Source organism: Cupressus sempervirens, chromosome 9, assembly GCF_028749045.1.
Source record: "Cupressus sempervirens isolate cs-2001-9-10 chromosome 9, ASM2874904v1, whole genome shotgun sequence".
Taxonomy (NCBI): domain Eukaryota; kingdom Viridiplantae; phylum Streptophyta; class Pinopsida; order Cupressales; family Cupressaceae; genus Cupressus; species Cupressus sempervirens.
In genome coordinates, this window is record NC_143126.1 from 534,306,437 (window position 1) to 534,322,180 (window position 15,744).

Genomic DNA, 15,744 nt, shown 5'->3' on the forward strand with positions numbered 1-15,744 from the left:
TGTTATATCGTATGAATTGTTTAAGTTGTGACCGTGAGATTGTTCTTTCATTGCCAAGTCGCAAGCTATTAGCACTTAACACTCAGGTAATCTATGAAAGGGAAAAACAAATAAGTCTACAATTAGCATACCTTTGCAACATTTCATGCTAGCTTATGGTTCCAAGGTGCAATGGTGTGAAGTTAACTCAAACAGATAGATTTCATGTGGGTCACAAGGTCATTGATGGTTAAGCTTAACTTAAGATCAAGTTAGTTACGCAATGATTCTCTTTATCGCTCGTTCACACGGTTAAGGCACTCAAGTTAATGGTAAGTTGTGAGCAAATAGTCATGGTTTGAGTTTGGCTTCATCGCAGGGTCGCAATGGGTTAAGGGTTAATCATAATCAGGGTTGTGACACTGAATTTTCCTATGCTTTGCACAATCGCAAAGATAGGACAGTTAACTGGGGTTTAGGTGGTGATGAAATGATTCTCTTTTGTTAGCACTGTGGCCAAGGTTAGTGGCTAATTACAAGTTACAGTCATGGAGTTACAACATGGCACCATATGGATGAACTCTGATGATGTGGCAACACTAGATTGGTCATAAGTACTGATGTGGGTGGTAAACTATGGCTCTCCCTTGGTTGTCTGATCTCCCAAAATCAACGCATGTTGTTATGTCACTATGGAAAAATATATGATGAAATTATATAGAGAGATAGTGATGATACAACACATGTCTCAGTGGGCTCGGGTAGCGAGTAAGCAGTGGCAATTAGGTTCATAACTCACATGGTCGTAGACATTTTATGTTATATCAATTTTTAGTTATGAATGTGCAACCTAGGCATTTTAGTAACCTCGCATCATTGCATGGTTAGAAGGTTGTTAGGCCTAAACCATGACAATGGTGTGAAGTGTTAAAATCATATAGTCATAGGGACATGACAATTAAGGGAATGATGTGTTGATAAGCTTTGAAGCAGCGATAAGTAGTTAGTTTCATAGGATTAAAGCAATTAATAAAAATAAGGGTAGCGAAGGTACAAACAAAGGCAAGGATGCAGGTCAACATAAAGTTTGAATGTTGGTGAGGTGGCAAAATGTTTTAATATGGTTAGACCACATGGTCAAACCTGAGGAGTGACTCTAGTTGACTGATGACATGGCTAACTTAGCATGCTGATAACAAAGGGAGACAACTCTTTAATGGAAAATATAATCTTCTCGATTATCTACCAGTTGTAGACACCTGAATTTGATTACATCTCTTTGGTAATCCTATTTAGCTATCTCTAAAGGCATCATTAATTAAATTCCTATTTAAATTAACCTTTGCCATCCCCTAGCTAATTAATCTTATTAAATCATCTACAGTCATAATTGATAAATCAAAAAACCTATTATTTATCAATTAATCCTATTCTCCTATCTAATTCCAAAACCCTCATTTATTAAATAAGTCTATTTGATAAACAAAACCCTCAAATCTAATAGCCCCTAAACTATCATAAATCCTCCATTTAGCCTAATCCACCCCATCCACCCATACTAACTAAGCTTAGCCACTAACTCACCCACCCTCATAAATACCATCCACTTGCACATCTCTAACATCCATAATCTAATCCTAACCCAAGCCTAACCCATCCCCTAATCATTTGCACATTTTTAAGCAAGCTTAAGACTTTCCTAAACCAAGCTAAAGTCTCCCCTCAAAATATCCCAACCACCAAGCCATAAAAGCTCTTACAAAGCCATGAATGACTCTTACAAGCCCATTCATTTCTCTTACAAGCCATTATGAGGTCTTTATGAGTTTTGAGCCTCCTTTGTTGACCCCTCAACCCCTCTTGCTCTAACCAATGATCTTGTGACATGTGTCACTCCCTGATTGGCTATAAGGAAGCACAATCCATGTGCTCTCCTCTCATTCAATCTAAACCTTCCATAACCTTTCTCCCATCCTTGCATCTTAGCCCTTGATCCCTCAAGCCCTTTGCCTATTTAAGGAATCACCTCCCAAGTCATTTTAATCACAATCCATTACCATAAACTTATAATGCTATTTTGAGATACCATTTTTCCAATCTCACTCACTCACACCAAAAAGCCATCAAACATCCATTGAAGCCTTTGGAAGCAATCGAGCATACATCCTACCAAATAGACACATCCATACATCAAGTGATCATCCTCATTGAGAGAGCCTATCCATGGCTCATATTCTCATTTAAGGACCTCACTTTGTCTCATCTAAAGTTTATATTAATTTTGTTAGTTTATGCTTTGGTTTTTAAATAGATTAGTGTTTCTTACTAACATATTAGTGTACACATTTTGGCATGCCCGATGGGACCCCACATTTGGGTCTATCTAATCATGTTTTTGAATTTTTTGTGTTAACTAACCAAATTAACCTTGTTTGCTTGTGTGTTTTTGTGATAAGTTTACTGATCTTATTGCAGGTATGTAGGTCATCATTTGGAAATTGCACTCCCAGCCATCTAAACATTTTTCATTTTTGAGCACCTAAAAATAAGCTTATTTTGCGATCCCGCGACCCCAGGAATGTGATAGCGAGAACGCGGCCATTCGCTGGCGGGAACGCGAACCTGCGACAACAAGTTCGCAGTTCATCACCAAACAGCTTCTGCCACATATTCTAAATTTTTCCTGCATCCCCACCAAACCTTTTTTTCGTGGGAAAGCTATCTAAACCTGCGGGATCGCATATATTTTCATGTGAGAATGCTACCTTCAGCCGGTCAAATCCTTTAACTCATTCCTATCCTTGACCTCTCAAACCCACTGATGAATTCCCCTGTGAGAATGCTGATAAATCCGCCTGCAGGATTGCTTTCTCGCGAGATCGCACTGTGATTTTTATCCCGCAGCCTGTCTTTCTATAACTTTTCACCAGTTTTCTGTACTCGCAGGATCGCTATCTAAACCTGCAAGAATGTTGTTATACCTGCGAGAATGCTATCCTGCTGCTTATCCCTGCATCCTCGCACGCAGGATTGTAAACCTACGAGATCGCTATCCTAACTCGCGGGATCGCCAAAAAATCAAAAAAATCAAAAAATCAAAAAAGCATTTTTAAATTTTTTTTTTAAAAGAGTATAAATCAAATTTTAACTTTGAGTGGTTCCGTAGGATATGAACTATTCTAAGCATTTTTACGCATATCAAAAATAACAAAAAAAAGTTGATTTTGTTTTTCCCATAGTTAAGCTTTGATTTTTGAGATTTTTGGTGACTAATCAAATTGGCTTTTGTAGCTTTGCATATTGGAGCATCTATGAAACCACTAACCATGTTTCCTGCAGGTTCTCCTTACATGGTTTAATGCATGTTGCTAAAATGAACTTGAATGTTTAAACACTTGTCTTTGAATGCATGTTGCTCAAATCAAATCTTGAATGCCATGGATTAAAACATAACATTTTCATTAGAATGCATTATCAACACAATCTTGGATGCTAAAGGTTAAAAAGAACGAATGCGATGAACATTTGATTTTGGGTATTAAAGAACATTGCAAATCAACACACTTTAACTTTGGTGCTTAAAATGAACTTCATTCAATCTTGAATGCTCTAAAGTGAAAATATGCTTATTCCCTCCTTTTTAAAAGCTTTCATGCGTGTGATTTACTTATGTTGATGATCTCTCGATTTCCATTATGTTGACGACGCTGTCAAGTTGGAATTGAACATCTATATCTTAATCACTTGTGTTTTCAATAGATCAGACAATCTAAGAATCAGTTGGTGGAAGAACTCTGCTTTTTAGCCCAAGGTCGTCTGAATCTTCTCTCCCCTTATCGCCTTTGTGGGCCATCTTGGGTGCATAAGACTAGGATCCAAAACCTTGTTTTTAGTTTTAGGGGACCTGCTTGGGGATTTCATCACCCCTTGGGACAACCTCAACTCCAGCATTCCGGTGGAGTATAAATATTGGGAGGTGAATCCAAAGACACCTCTCTTCGGATCAAGATTTTTTCACTCGAGCTAAACCTCAAGGAACTTTATACCCTTGAGAAGTGAAAGAGGAGAAGTGGGTTATCGCTCCTCTCAGTTGTGTGACATCTTTTTGGTTTCATCTACTAATTTGGGCCTCACATACCTTGCGTATATCAAGGACACCCCTAGCTAATCCTATATATCCTAGAAAACCTTATAGGGCTATTCGTATGTTTGACATGCTTGCGTGTTCAACATCCTCCCCGTGTTTCAAGAAAAAATCAAATCATTTTGCTAAAGAGATCACTTGTCTATCCTTTGAAATGGTTGTTAGCAAGTCCATTCGCAACAACCCAACCATTGGTCAATCATTCAACCCAAATGAAAGGCATACTTAGCGTAGCCACTGCCTCATCCGAGATTCATCCAAGCCTAGACTAGTAACATTTCATCCCCACCTAGCTCATCATCACAACATGATGTCACAATCCTATTATGGTGAGTTTGGTCATCCCTCCTTTTCTCCCACTCCATCCTATTCCAATGATGATGATGATCTTGTCGATTATGACGAGTATATTGAAAGCCTTAGAGATATTCCTCCAAACATCCTCCAAAATCCAAACATTCCTCCAAACTGCTCCATCCCTCCTCCAAACATACCCACTAGTACTCCCTACCCTACCTTTGACAAGGGAAATCCATTATTATCCTCATCCTTACCTCCTCCTTATATTGTGCCCACATATTCCTCTTATACATCAGTCATATCTCCATCTTCCTCTACCTTCATCTCCCAGCCTCCACCATTCCAGAACAATTCTAGTAGCTACATCCCTAGTCCAAATCCACCATCCCAATCTCTTCCAAATCCTCCAACCAATCCTAGTTCTACAATGCATCACCCCAATCCCCGTACTCCTCCTAGTCCAACACACTTGTCTCCAAGGAATTTTACAAGGAAACTCAAAGCAAATCCATCTCCCACCCCCATCACTCCTCTTACCTCATCCTATCACTACCATCCATACCACATCCACCCCACTTATCAAACCCCTTCCATCTCCTACTTCCCATCCATCGAATCCCTCCAAATCCCATCCACATCTCCTCCTCCTAGCATTACCCAAATCCTATATAATGAACCTAATGAGCCCATCCCCCATCAACTCATCCCCATTGAAGAAACTCCTACCCATCCATCTACCTCACTTAAAGAGACCATCCATACTTCTCCTATCATACCATCCACTCCCATCCATTCATGTCAAAATCTTGTCCAAAAGCATGTTAAAATATCCCATGACATAAAAGAAGAACCTATCACCCCACTTATTCCCCTACATAATCCACTTTTACCATCCCCTCCATATCTGAATCCCACCATCACACCTGCTCTATCTCAAGATCCATTCCCATCAACCCATCCCTATCAAGATCCTCTCCTTCCATCCCCTCTACTCCATGATCATACATCTCCCATAATCCATGATTATAGATCCATCGAAGAAGAACTAACTATCATATATGAAGTTTTGACTCCTTTAGCTAATAATGGACTCACATCTGTGTTCCAAATAATGAACATCATATTGAAGAAAGAAATAAAAATGTATCTCTAGATGTTGGTATCCCCGCTATTCCTACATGGTCGCAAGTCCTTCCATCTTCACCCCAACATTCCCATCCATCTTATCCTATATCTATTTTGGGCCCTTATCCTACTTCTTTTCAACCCTCCATTTTGGGTCCATACATCCCTTATCCAAATCCCCCACCCTTCCCATCCATTTTGGGTCCTTATATACCTAATATGAATTCTTTATCTCCCCCATCTATTTTGGGACCTACACCTTACCTGTTTCCATCTATTTTAGGCCCACATCCTTCATTCCCTCCATCCATTTTGAGCAACTATATATATCCATATCCTATCTTCCAATCCATCATTCCATCCCCTCAACTCCACCAGCTAGATCATCAAAGGCACTCATCCTTGAATCCCGTCCAACCTTCAACCTATCTCACTCCAATAATCCCTCCATATCCTCCATGATGTTGTTCCCATACCATGGCTAATAAATGCATATTGAATGCCAAAATAAAAAAGCATAAATCCAAAAATCCACAAAAATCCAAGTCTATACATGTCCCTTCTAAAATACATGTTCCATAAGAGAAGCATTTGATCCAAATCAAAGAAAAGGTCAAGAGGCCAGAAAGGCCCAAGCTGCAAAAGTTAAAAATCATGTGGATACCGAAGATGCTCCTAAAAGAAATGCATCTCAAAGAAAAATCTCAATTGGCATCCATTCATGCTACTCAAAAAGCCTCATCCATCCATCCTTTATCCAAATCCCCATAAATGCATCCTTCATCCCCCCAATCCACTCTTAGTCCATATGCTTCTTATCCTAAATTTCCCATCCTCCGTCTTCCAACTCTACTTTTAGTCCTTATCTTTCTCTTCCTCCATTTTCTCCTCAACCTCGCTCAATAGCATCTTTCCCACTACTTTATCACCTCTCAAGGTGTGTTCCAATGATGATCTTTCCATTTTCCTCATCCATTTACCCACAAGTCTTATGTCTTCCCATCCATTATCTACCAAACTCCCACCCACCATTCCACTTGTTCAAACCAATCCTTTTCCATCCATCCTACCAACATCTAGGAGTAAAAATGCATCAAAAAAAAAAAAAAAAAAAATCATCCATTGGTGAAAACTTGGCAATTCAAGCGCCATGGATAAGTACCATGATGAAAACTTGGCAAACAAGCGTCATGTGTAATCCCTCCATCCAAATGCTCTATACACTTAGGGGCACATTCCATCACCCATCATCCCCATCTCATCCCACCATACCAACCACATCCTATCCATTTCACCCACATTGGATATTGATAGAAATAAAGTCCACCACTAGATACATGCTTTTGGTCATCCCTTTGCCATCCATTTTCCATCAAAGTTTGTATCCACCTATCTCTAATCCACCCATCCTCCTTATCCTCTACCTCATTAACTTTTCACATCCTAGCTTCCATCTATCTCCCTCATCCTCTTGTTGACCAATATTCAATCCTATCGCATCCCTCATAAAAAATCCTCTTGGATAGCATATTATAACTGGGGGCACTCTATTCCTTGGAGACCGTGTCGTGTCCATCTTTCCATCAATCCTTATCTTTTGCATTCCTCTATCCACTGTTCCCTTTTTCATCTATCCTTGCATCTCCCAGCATTACCTCCATCTTTCCATCACCTAGTACATCCCTTGTCATTGGTATCTAGCCCTTAGCTATCCCTCATCCTGAGCTTCCATTTGCTATCCTCTCATTCTGAGCTTTTTTATCTCACTATCTCCTCATCCCAATCCTCCTATCCACTATCTCTTCATCTTTATCTTTCCTGTCGCTATCCTATCATGTTGTGCTTTTGACTGGTAATCCCTTGTACATCCTTTGATCCATCAGTTGTATATTCCTTGAGCATTAGTCCTTATCTTGGTCTCATTGTATTCCTCTCATCTCTTTGCATCAATTCTTGCTTGATCGTAACTTGCAGTTCTCTTGGTTAGGTGCTTTAGTGAATCCTTGTATGAGATCCCTTGTCATCAAAATGTTGTCCTAAAGAATTCTGCTTTCCCAGCTCATCCTACTCCTCGATATTACCGATAGATCCTTGCAGGATGCATCCTTCCTCTCATCTGATCTTGGTCCGTCAGTATCCAGTCCTACTGATCTCTTTGGCAAAAAGTTAACTTTTTTATGGATTTACATTTTCTTTTGATTTCTTTTGTTTTTGAGATTTCAAGTTTGGTTCTTAATGTATCTCTTCCAAATGATTTGGGTTATTCCCTCCTCACGGTCACCACGATCTTTTATATCATGGTGTGCTATGAATGGGGCAATTCGAGTGCAAGGTCTTAATCAGGTCTTTCATCTTTTCTTTTCTTTTCTGCTAGTGGGTTCCCCCATATCATTCCCACTCTGACTCTTCCAGGATTCATGTGTGATGCTGGGGCAATCCTGGCATTTTGTTTTACATTAGTCCTCTGTAATATTGGTACAAAGGCCTTGATGTTCTTAGTAACCCTAGAATATACCCAATATTCCTATATCAAAATAAATGCTCAATTACATGGTAGTGCTCCCCTTTGGAACACCCCCACGCTCATGCTTAAATGGATTACTTCATACTTCCATCCTATCAAAGCCTCATATCCTATCCACGAATATGATCCTATCCAAACATCCCATCCAATGAATCCTGCCATCATGATCCAACCAATCTCTCAATCCCATCATATCCAATCTTGCATCAATCATAATCATAGCTCTTGCATCAATCATAATCATAGCTTTTGCATCAATCATAATTGTAGCTCCTGGATCAATCATAATCTTAATCATCATCAATCATAATCCTAGAATCATACTCTCCCCAACCCTACCCTCCCATTCTTAGCCCTTGGTTATCCTTGTGCACATGGTTTTTCTTTGTCTCATTCTCCCATAGTGAGAGCTTGAGCTCTCTCCCCTCCTCTCTTAGTCACTCTCTATCCTCCCGCTCGTCCTTGATTCTTGTGCTTTTCAAGAAGCTGTCAGGCCTCGCCTTCTCTTCCTGCCACCTTCTTGAGGGGGCATCTCTAAGTCTAGTCTCTCCTCTTCTTATCCAAGACTGGGGCAACCTTGTTGCTAAAACATCTTTCTCATGTCATCTTCATTCAAACTTCTTTGAAATAGTGTTGTCTCAACACTATGTCAAAGAGGGGCAAAATGTAGACACCTAAATTTGATTACACTGCTTTGGTAATCCTATTTAGCTATCTCTAAAGGCATCATTAATTAAATTTCTATTTAAATTAACCTTTGCCATCCCCTAGCTGATTAATCTCATTAAATCATCTATAGTCCTAATTGATAAATCAAAAAACCTATTATTTATCAATTAATCCTATTCTCCTATCTAATTCCAAAACCCTCATTTATTAAATAAGTCTATTTGATAAACAAAACCCTCAAATATAATAGCCCCTAAACTATCCTAAATCCTCCATTTAGCCTAATCCACCCCATCCACCCATACTAACTAAGCTTAGCCACTAACTCACCCACTCTCATCAATACCATCCACTTGCACATCTCTAACATCCCTAATCTAATCCTAACCCAAGCCTAACCCATCCCCTAATCATTTGCACATTCCTAAGCAAGCTTAAGACTTTCCTAAACCAAGTTAAATTCTCCCCTCAAAATATCCCAACCACCAAGCCATAAAAGCTCTTACAAAGCCATGAATGACTCTTGCAAGCCCATTCATTGCTCTTACAAGCCATTATGAGGTCTTTATGAGCTTTGAGCCTCCTTTGTTGACCCCTCAACCCCTCTTGCTCGAACCAATGACCTTGTGACATGTGCCACTCCTTGATTGGCTATAAGGAAGCACAATCCATGTGCTCTCCTCTCATTCAATCTAAACCTTCCATAAGCTTTCTCCCATCCTTGCATCCTAGTCCTTGATCCCTCAAGCCCTTTTCCTATTTAAGGAATCACCTCCCAAGCCATTTTAATCACAATCCATTACCATAAACTTATAATGTTGTTTTGAGAAGCCATTTTACCAATCTCACTCACTCACACCAAAAAGCCATCAAACATCCATTGAAGCATTTGGAAGCAATCGAGCATACATCCTACCAAATAGACACATCCATACATCAAGTGATCATCCTCATTGATAGAGCCTATCCATGGCTCATATTCTCATTTGAGGACCTCACTTTGTCTCATCTAAAGTTTATATTAATTTTGTTAGTTAATGCTTTGGTTTTAAAATAGATTAGTGTTTCTTGCTAACATATTAGTGTACACACTAGTCACTTTTGACATTTCCCATGCCTAATAAATGTAAAGGGACAATCTGTCACTGCTTGGTTATCCATCTACCTTGTCAAAGAAATAATGGCCACTATTTCTATCTCCTCAAGGCTCTATTGGCTATGAAAGATATGATTTTCCTGCATCTCGATGTGTACCATGTGTTGGATACAATTGATTAATTGTGTGCTGTCTTTGATGTTACACAAATGTCATATCAATTGACAGTTAGTGCAAGTCAAGCTCACTTGTTTAATGAAGATAGTTTCCTAGTCTACTAAGCATTCCTGAGTTTACTTTGTGCAGAAGGTAGTTTCTACTGAGCTCACTCAGGCATCGAAGGAAGTCAAGCAGAGAAGAGTGTTAATTGAGCTCACTTGGTTAAAAAAGGGTAAGTTAAACAAAGTCAATATTAATTGAGCTCACTTAGCTACCAAAGGAATTTTGGAAGTTTGCAGTGTTAACTGAGCTTCTGTTGGTTAACATAGGAAACTTTTTTAGAATCAATTTCTACTGAGCTGGGTCAGCTACCAAAAGATTTTCTTAGTTTGGCATGTAAAGCTTATTTAATTTACCTATTGATTTTAGCTGATTAAGGTGATGAATAATGGTTATTCTAATTTTTATTTGAGCTAACTTGACAATCTAGAAGGTATAAGTAAAAGGTCAAGTTGTGATTTCAAAGTGTGTGTGAGATGCAAGTTGAACAAGTTGAAAGAGATAAGAAGAGGAAAGTGAACCTGAAGGATAAGCAAATATCCTTGAGGAGCAGAAAAGTATTATTTGATTAGGAAGGATCAAGTATGAACTAGAGCATAGATCTATAATCAGCAATTCAGTTGCATCACAATTAGGTCATTTCATTGTTACTCTCTGACCATTATAACAGTGAACTAAAATCTCTTAATAGAGTTGGTTTAACAACCATTTGTAAATCCTCTAATAGGGTAGAAATTCCATTGAATTATTTCAAGACCTTTTGTAAGGCCACTCCTAACAGGGTGATTAAATCTTTTAACAAGGTCACACCTACCAGTGTGTTTTGTAACCTTTAACAGGGTTGGCTCCTAACAGGGCTCACTTTAGAAGAGTGAAAAATAGTAACTAGTTACATTGATGGTTTTTCCCAAATTAGGTTTCCAAGTTAAATCCTAGTGTCTCATGTGTTCATGTTATTTCTTTCATGCTTGCAAGTAATTACTAATAACATCTTAAGATTTACTAAACTAATTCACACTATGCATTTACTGAGTTACAACAACTTTCTGTGTGTTTGCTGAGTATCAGCAGTAACCAATTTTGTTAGTTTGAATTTTATAGTTGACATCTAAGGGATCTAGAATTTATTTTAGTGGTAACTGATTCACCCCCCTCTCAATTACTCCTCTTATATTTCCAATAATTGTTATCAAAGCTTTTGGTGCTTGCAGAGAAGGTTTCAAGGGCCTAAGCCAAAGATCAAGATGTCTTACAAGAGAGAGATTCCAAAGTTGAATAGTGACAACTTTGTAGCATGGCAAGAACTTATGAGGCTTCACCTAGCTACCATCAGTGATTCAAGATGCAAATATCTTGATGAAGAATATAAAACTCCCACCGGAACATTATCAGTTGATGATATTGTTGAGAAGAAGAACCATAACATCATGATGATTGACATTGCATCTACTCTTAGTTATGTTGAATTTGATGAGGTCAAATACTATAAAATTGCTTTTGATATGTGGAACAGGCTGAAATAAATCTATGGAGGAGATGACAATGTAAGAAGAGCCAAAGTAGAAAGCCTTAGAGGACAATTTGATCAAATGAGGATGAGAGAAGATGAAAATGTTGCAAATTATGTGGAAAGAATTAAGGCCAGTGTTAGTACAATCAAAGCATCTGAAAAAGAAATCAAAGAACAAACTGTTGTAAGTAAAGTTCTCAAAACTTTGCTTCCCATTTATACAACTAGAGTATCTTCTATTCAAGAAAAGAGATGTGATCCAAATAACAAGATAGGCTTGAATGCTCTAGTAGGAAGATTGACAACTTTTGAACTAGACAACTTTGACAACTATGTTCCTGCCTCCAAGAATATTGAGTTTGCATTTGAAGCTAAACTCTCACTCAAAGAAAAAATCAAGAAAATAAAAGATAATCAATCAGAAAGTAAGGAAGAAACTGAAGAAAGTTCTGATAGTGATCTTGAAATTGTTGAAGCTCTACTTGCAAAGAAATATTCTAGGAACAGGGGAAAGTACAAAGGTAAAATCCCTCTAATTTGTTTTTCTTGTGAAGAAATTGATCACATTGTTGCTAGATATCCAAACAAAGAAGGCAAGGAAGAAAAGAAAAGCCACAAGTACAAAGGCAAGAAGGAATTCAAAGGTCACAAACCCTATAAAGACAAAGGTAAGAAAACTTGTTTTATGGCTAAAGATTTTGATAACAATGAAGATGAAATAGTGCATATTGTTGTAAAAGATGAGTCTGATGATGAAGGAGATAAGATGGCACTTGTCTCTCATGTTAGAAAAAATGACACATGGATCATAGATAGTGGATGTTCTCACCATATGATTGGAGAAAAAATTAAGTTTGAACATTTTGAACATTATGATGTAGGTAGTGTAAGGTTTGGAAACAATGAACCTTGTTGCATAAAAGGAAAGGTCGAATCTCATTAACCAATGAACTCGTATGTGACAATGCCTATTGGGTTGAAGGACTAAAACATAATTTACTAAGTGTGGCACAGCTGAAAAACATTGGATTCAAGGTAGAATTCATGAATGGTAAGGAAATATTGTTGGATAACCAAGGAAATCTGATTGGATCAGATAGGCAAACAAAAGGTAACCTATTTTATCTTGATCTTGGTGATTGTTCATGTTTTATTGCTCAAGTAGAAGAAAGTTGGCTATGGCACAAAAGACTATGTCATATGAACTTTGATAATATGGTCAAGATTAGAAAACTTAGAAGAGTAAGAGGTCCCCCTAGTTTGAAGAAACCTAATGTTGGATTATGCAAGAATCGCCAAATTGGTAAAATGGGAAAGACTAGTTTTAAGAGCAAAAACTATTAGTCAGAAGATGTCTTGAAAATTGTGCATACTAATTTATGTGGACCCATTGGAATAGAAACTTATAGTGGAGAAAAGAAATTCATTCTTTTTGTTGATGATTATTCTAGAATTATGGTTGTTATGTATCTATGTATCTTAGAGAAAAATCAGAAGCTTTTGAGAAATTCGAATGGTATCTTGCTAGAGTAGAAAAGGAAATTGGAAAAAGATTGAAATTCTTAAGATCAGATAGAGGTGGTGAATTCATCTCAAATGAATTCAACAATTTTTGCATTGAAAGAGGAAACAAAAGACAAGTATCAGCCCCTGGTACTCCAAAGTAGAACGGAATAGCTAAAAGAAGAAATAGATCCATCATGGATTGTTCAAGGACACTAATGATTGAGAAGAATGTTGCTATCAAATACTGGAAGGAAGCTATCAGCACTGCAGTTCATACTTTGAACCGAGTTTAGTTAAAGGACTCAAACAAAACTCTCTATGAACTATGGTATGGCTACAAACTCAATGTAAGTTACTTGAAAGTATTTGGTAGCAAATGTTATATCTTGAAAGAATCTAGAAAAGGAAAATTTGATATAAAAGATGATGAAGGTATATTTCTAGGATATTCCTACGGAAGTAAAGCATACAAATGTTTGAATTTGTCCACTCACAAAATCATAGAAAGTGCACATGGGACAATTGATGAGTTTGCAAAAAAGAACCAAAAGATTACAGAAGATTTTTCTACTATGAACCTAATACATTTCCAAACACATTTGACAAAAAGAAGACTTCATCTCCTGAGCTCTCCAAATCTCCATCAACTATTGAGCAAGTCACAAGGACTCAAGTCACATTTAGAGGCTATCGAGTTAGTGCATATCGCATCTAAAGAACCCAAGACACAGATAGAAGGACTCGAGCTAGAAGTTGAAATTCAAAATGAAGATAGTGCAGTTCATTCAAAAGTCAAAGAAGCTATATTGGCTAAATATGTCAGAAGGCATCATGCACCTGATCAAATCATTGGAGACAAGCTACATGGAACAATGACAAGAAGGAAACTAATAGGTACATGTTTACTTGTTGAATTTGAACCTAGAAGTGTTAAAGATGCATTGGAAAAATGAGAGTTGGATTGAGGCTATGATTGAAGAAATAGAATAGATAGAAAAGAATAAAACTTGGACAATTGTACCTAGGCCCAAAGATAAAAATGTGATTGGTACAAAATGGGTATTCAAAAATAAGCTAAATGAAGACGGAAAAGTGTCAACAAACAAAGCAAGGTTGGTATGTAAATGTTATTCTCAAGAAGAAGGTATTGATTATAGTGAAACTTTTACCCCTATTAAAAGATAAGAAGGTGCTAGGACTTTACTTGCTTATGCAACTCACAAAGGATTCAAAGTATATCAGATGGATGTTAAATCTACATTCTTGAATGGAATTATTGATGAGGAAGTCTACATTAAATAGGCAGAAGGTTTTGTTGATCTATACAAAAAGGACATGGTCTACAAATTACACAAAGCCCTATATGGTCTCAAACAAGCTCTTAGAGCCTGGTACGAAAGACTACATAACTATTTGATATAGATTGGTTTTCAAAGAACAAATGATAATAACAACCTATACATTAAGGAAGGACCAGATAAGAAGATTGCGTTGGCAAAAATATTTGTGGATGATACTCTTTTCATAGGAAATGATGACTTATGCAAAGCATTTTCAGAACAAATGAATAAAGAATTTGAAATGTCCATGTTTGGTGAAATAAAATTCTTTGTTGGATTGCAGATACAATAGAATAGAAATGGTATCTATATCACTCAATCTAAATAAATCAAAGAGATACTCAAGAAATTTGGAACGGAGGATTCAAAACCAGTTGGAACCCCATGTGTACTAGACTTAAGCTTACAAAAGATGATGACTCCAAAGAAGTAGATCAAATCTTATACATATCAATGATTGGTAAATTACAATATGTGGTACATACAAGGCTCAATATTGCCTTAGCAATTGGGATAGTAGCAAGATTCTCAGCTAAACCCAGAGAAAACCACATGATGACAATAAAAAGAATCTTGAGATATCTAAAAGGTACTGAAGACTATGGTTTATGGTACAAACTTGGAGGCAACCTTGATCTAAAAGTATTTACTGATGCTGATTGGGCAGGAAATCTTGATGACAAAAAAAGCACCACTGGTGGAGCATTCTTTCTTGGTAAAAGGCTCATATCTTGGACAAGCAAGAAGCAAAATTGTACATCTCAATCCACAGTAGAAGAAAAATATTTAGTAGCAGCAACAAATTGTTCTAACATTGTTTGGTTCAAACAAATGTTGGAAGGAATGAAGGTTGAAATCAAAGAGCCAATAGTGATGTATTGTCATAACACTAGTGCAATCAATATATCAAAGAGACCAGTGATGCATTCCAAAATAAAGCACATTGCTATCAAATATCACTTTGTAAGAGAATTGGTACACGATAAAGAAATCAAATTGGAATATGTGCATACAAAAGAAAAAATTGTAGATATATTCACCAAGCCATTACCTAAGGATGCATTTTTGTGTCTAAGAGGTAAGTTAGGGGTCATTCCACTATCTGAAGCTCACTAAACAAAGTTTAGTGATGCATCAAGTTGAAAATCAATCAGTTGATGCAATATTAACAAGGACATATTGCAGATGAATCTGTACTCAAGGTACATTGGCCCTAATCAAAATTGTCTTTGGCATGTATTGTCAAAGAGGGAGAAGTTTATTGTCTTATCTTTCTAAAATTTTGCAGAGGAAGAAGTTAAGAAGTTCATTCACAGAGGGAGAACACTAAAA

The 15,744-nt window shown here is 37.4% G+C and overlaps 1 pseudogene; it reads right to left on the reverse strand.

Moving 5' to 3' along the window:
• The window catches only part of LOC149539699 (S-adenosylmethionine synthase 4-like), a 40,430-nt pseudogene that overhangs the window by 10,833 nt on the left and 13,853 nt on the right, over window positions 1–15,744 (reverse strand).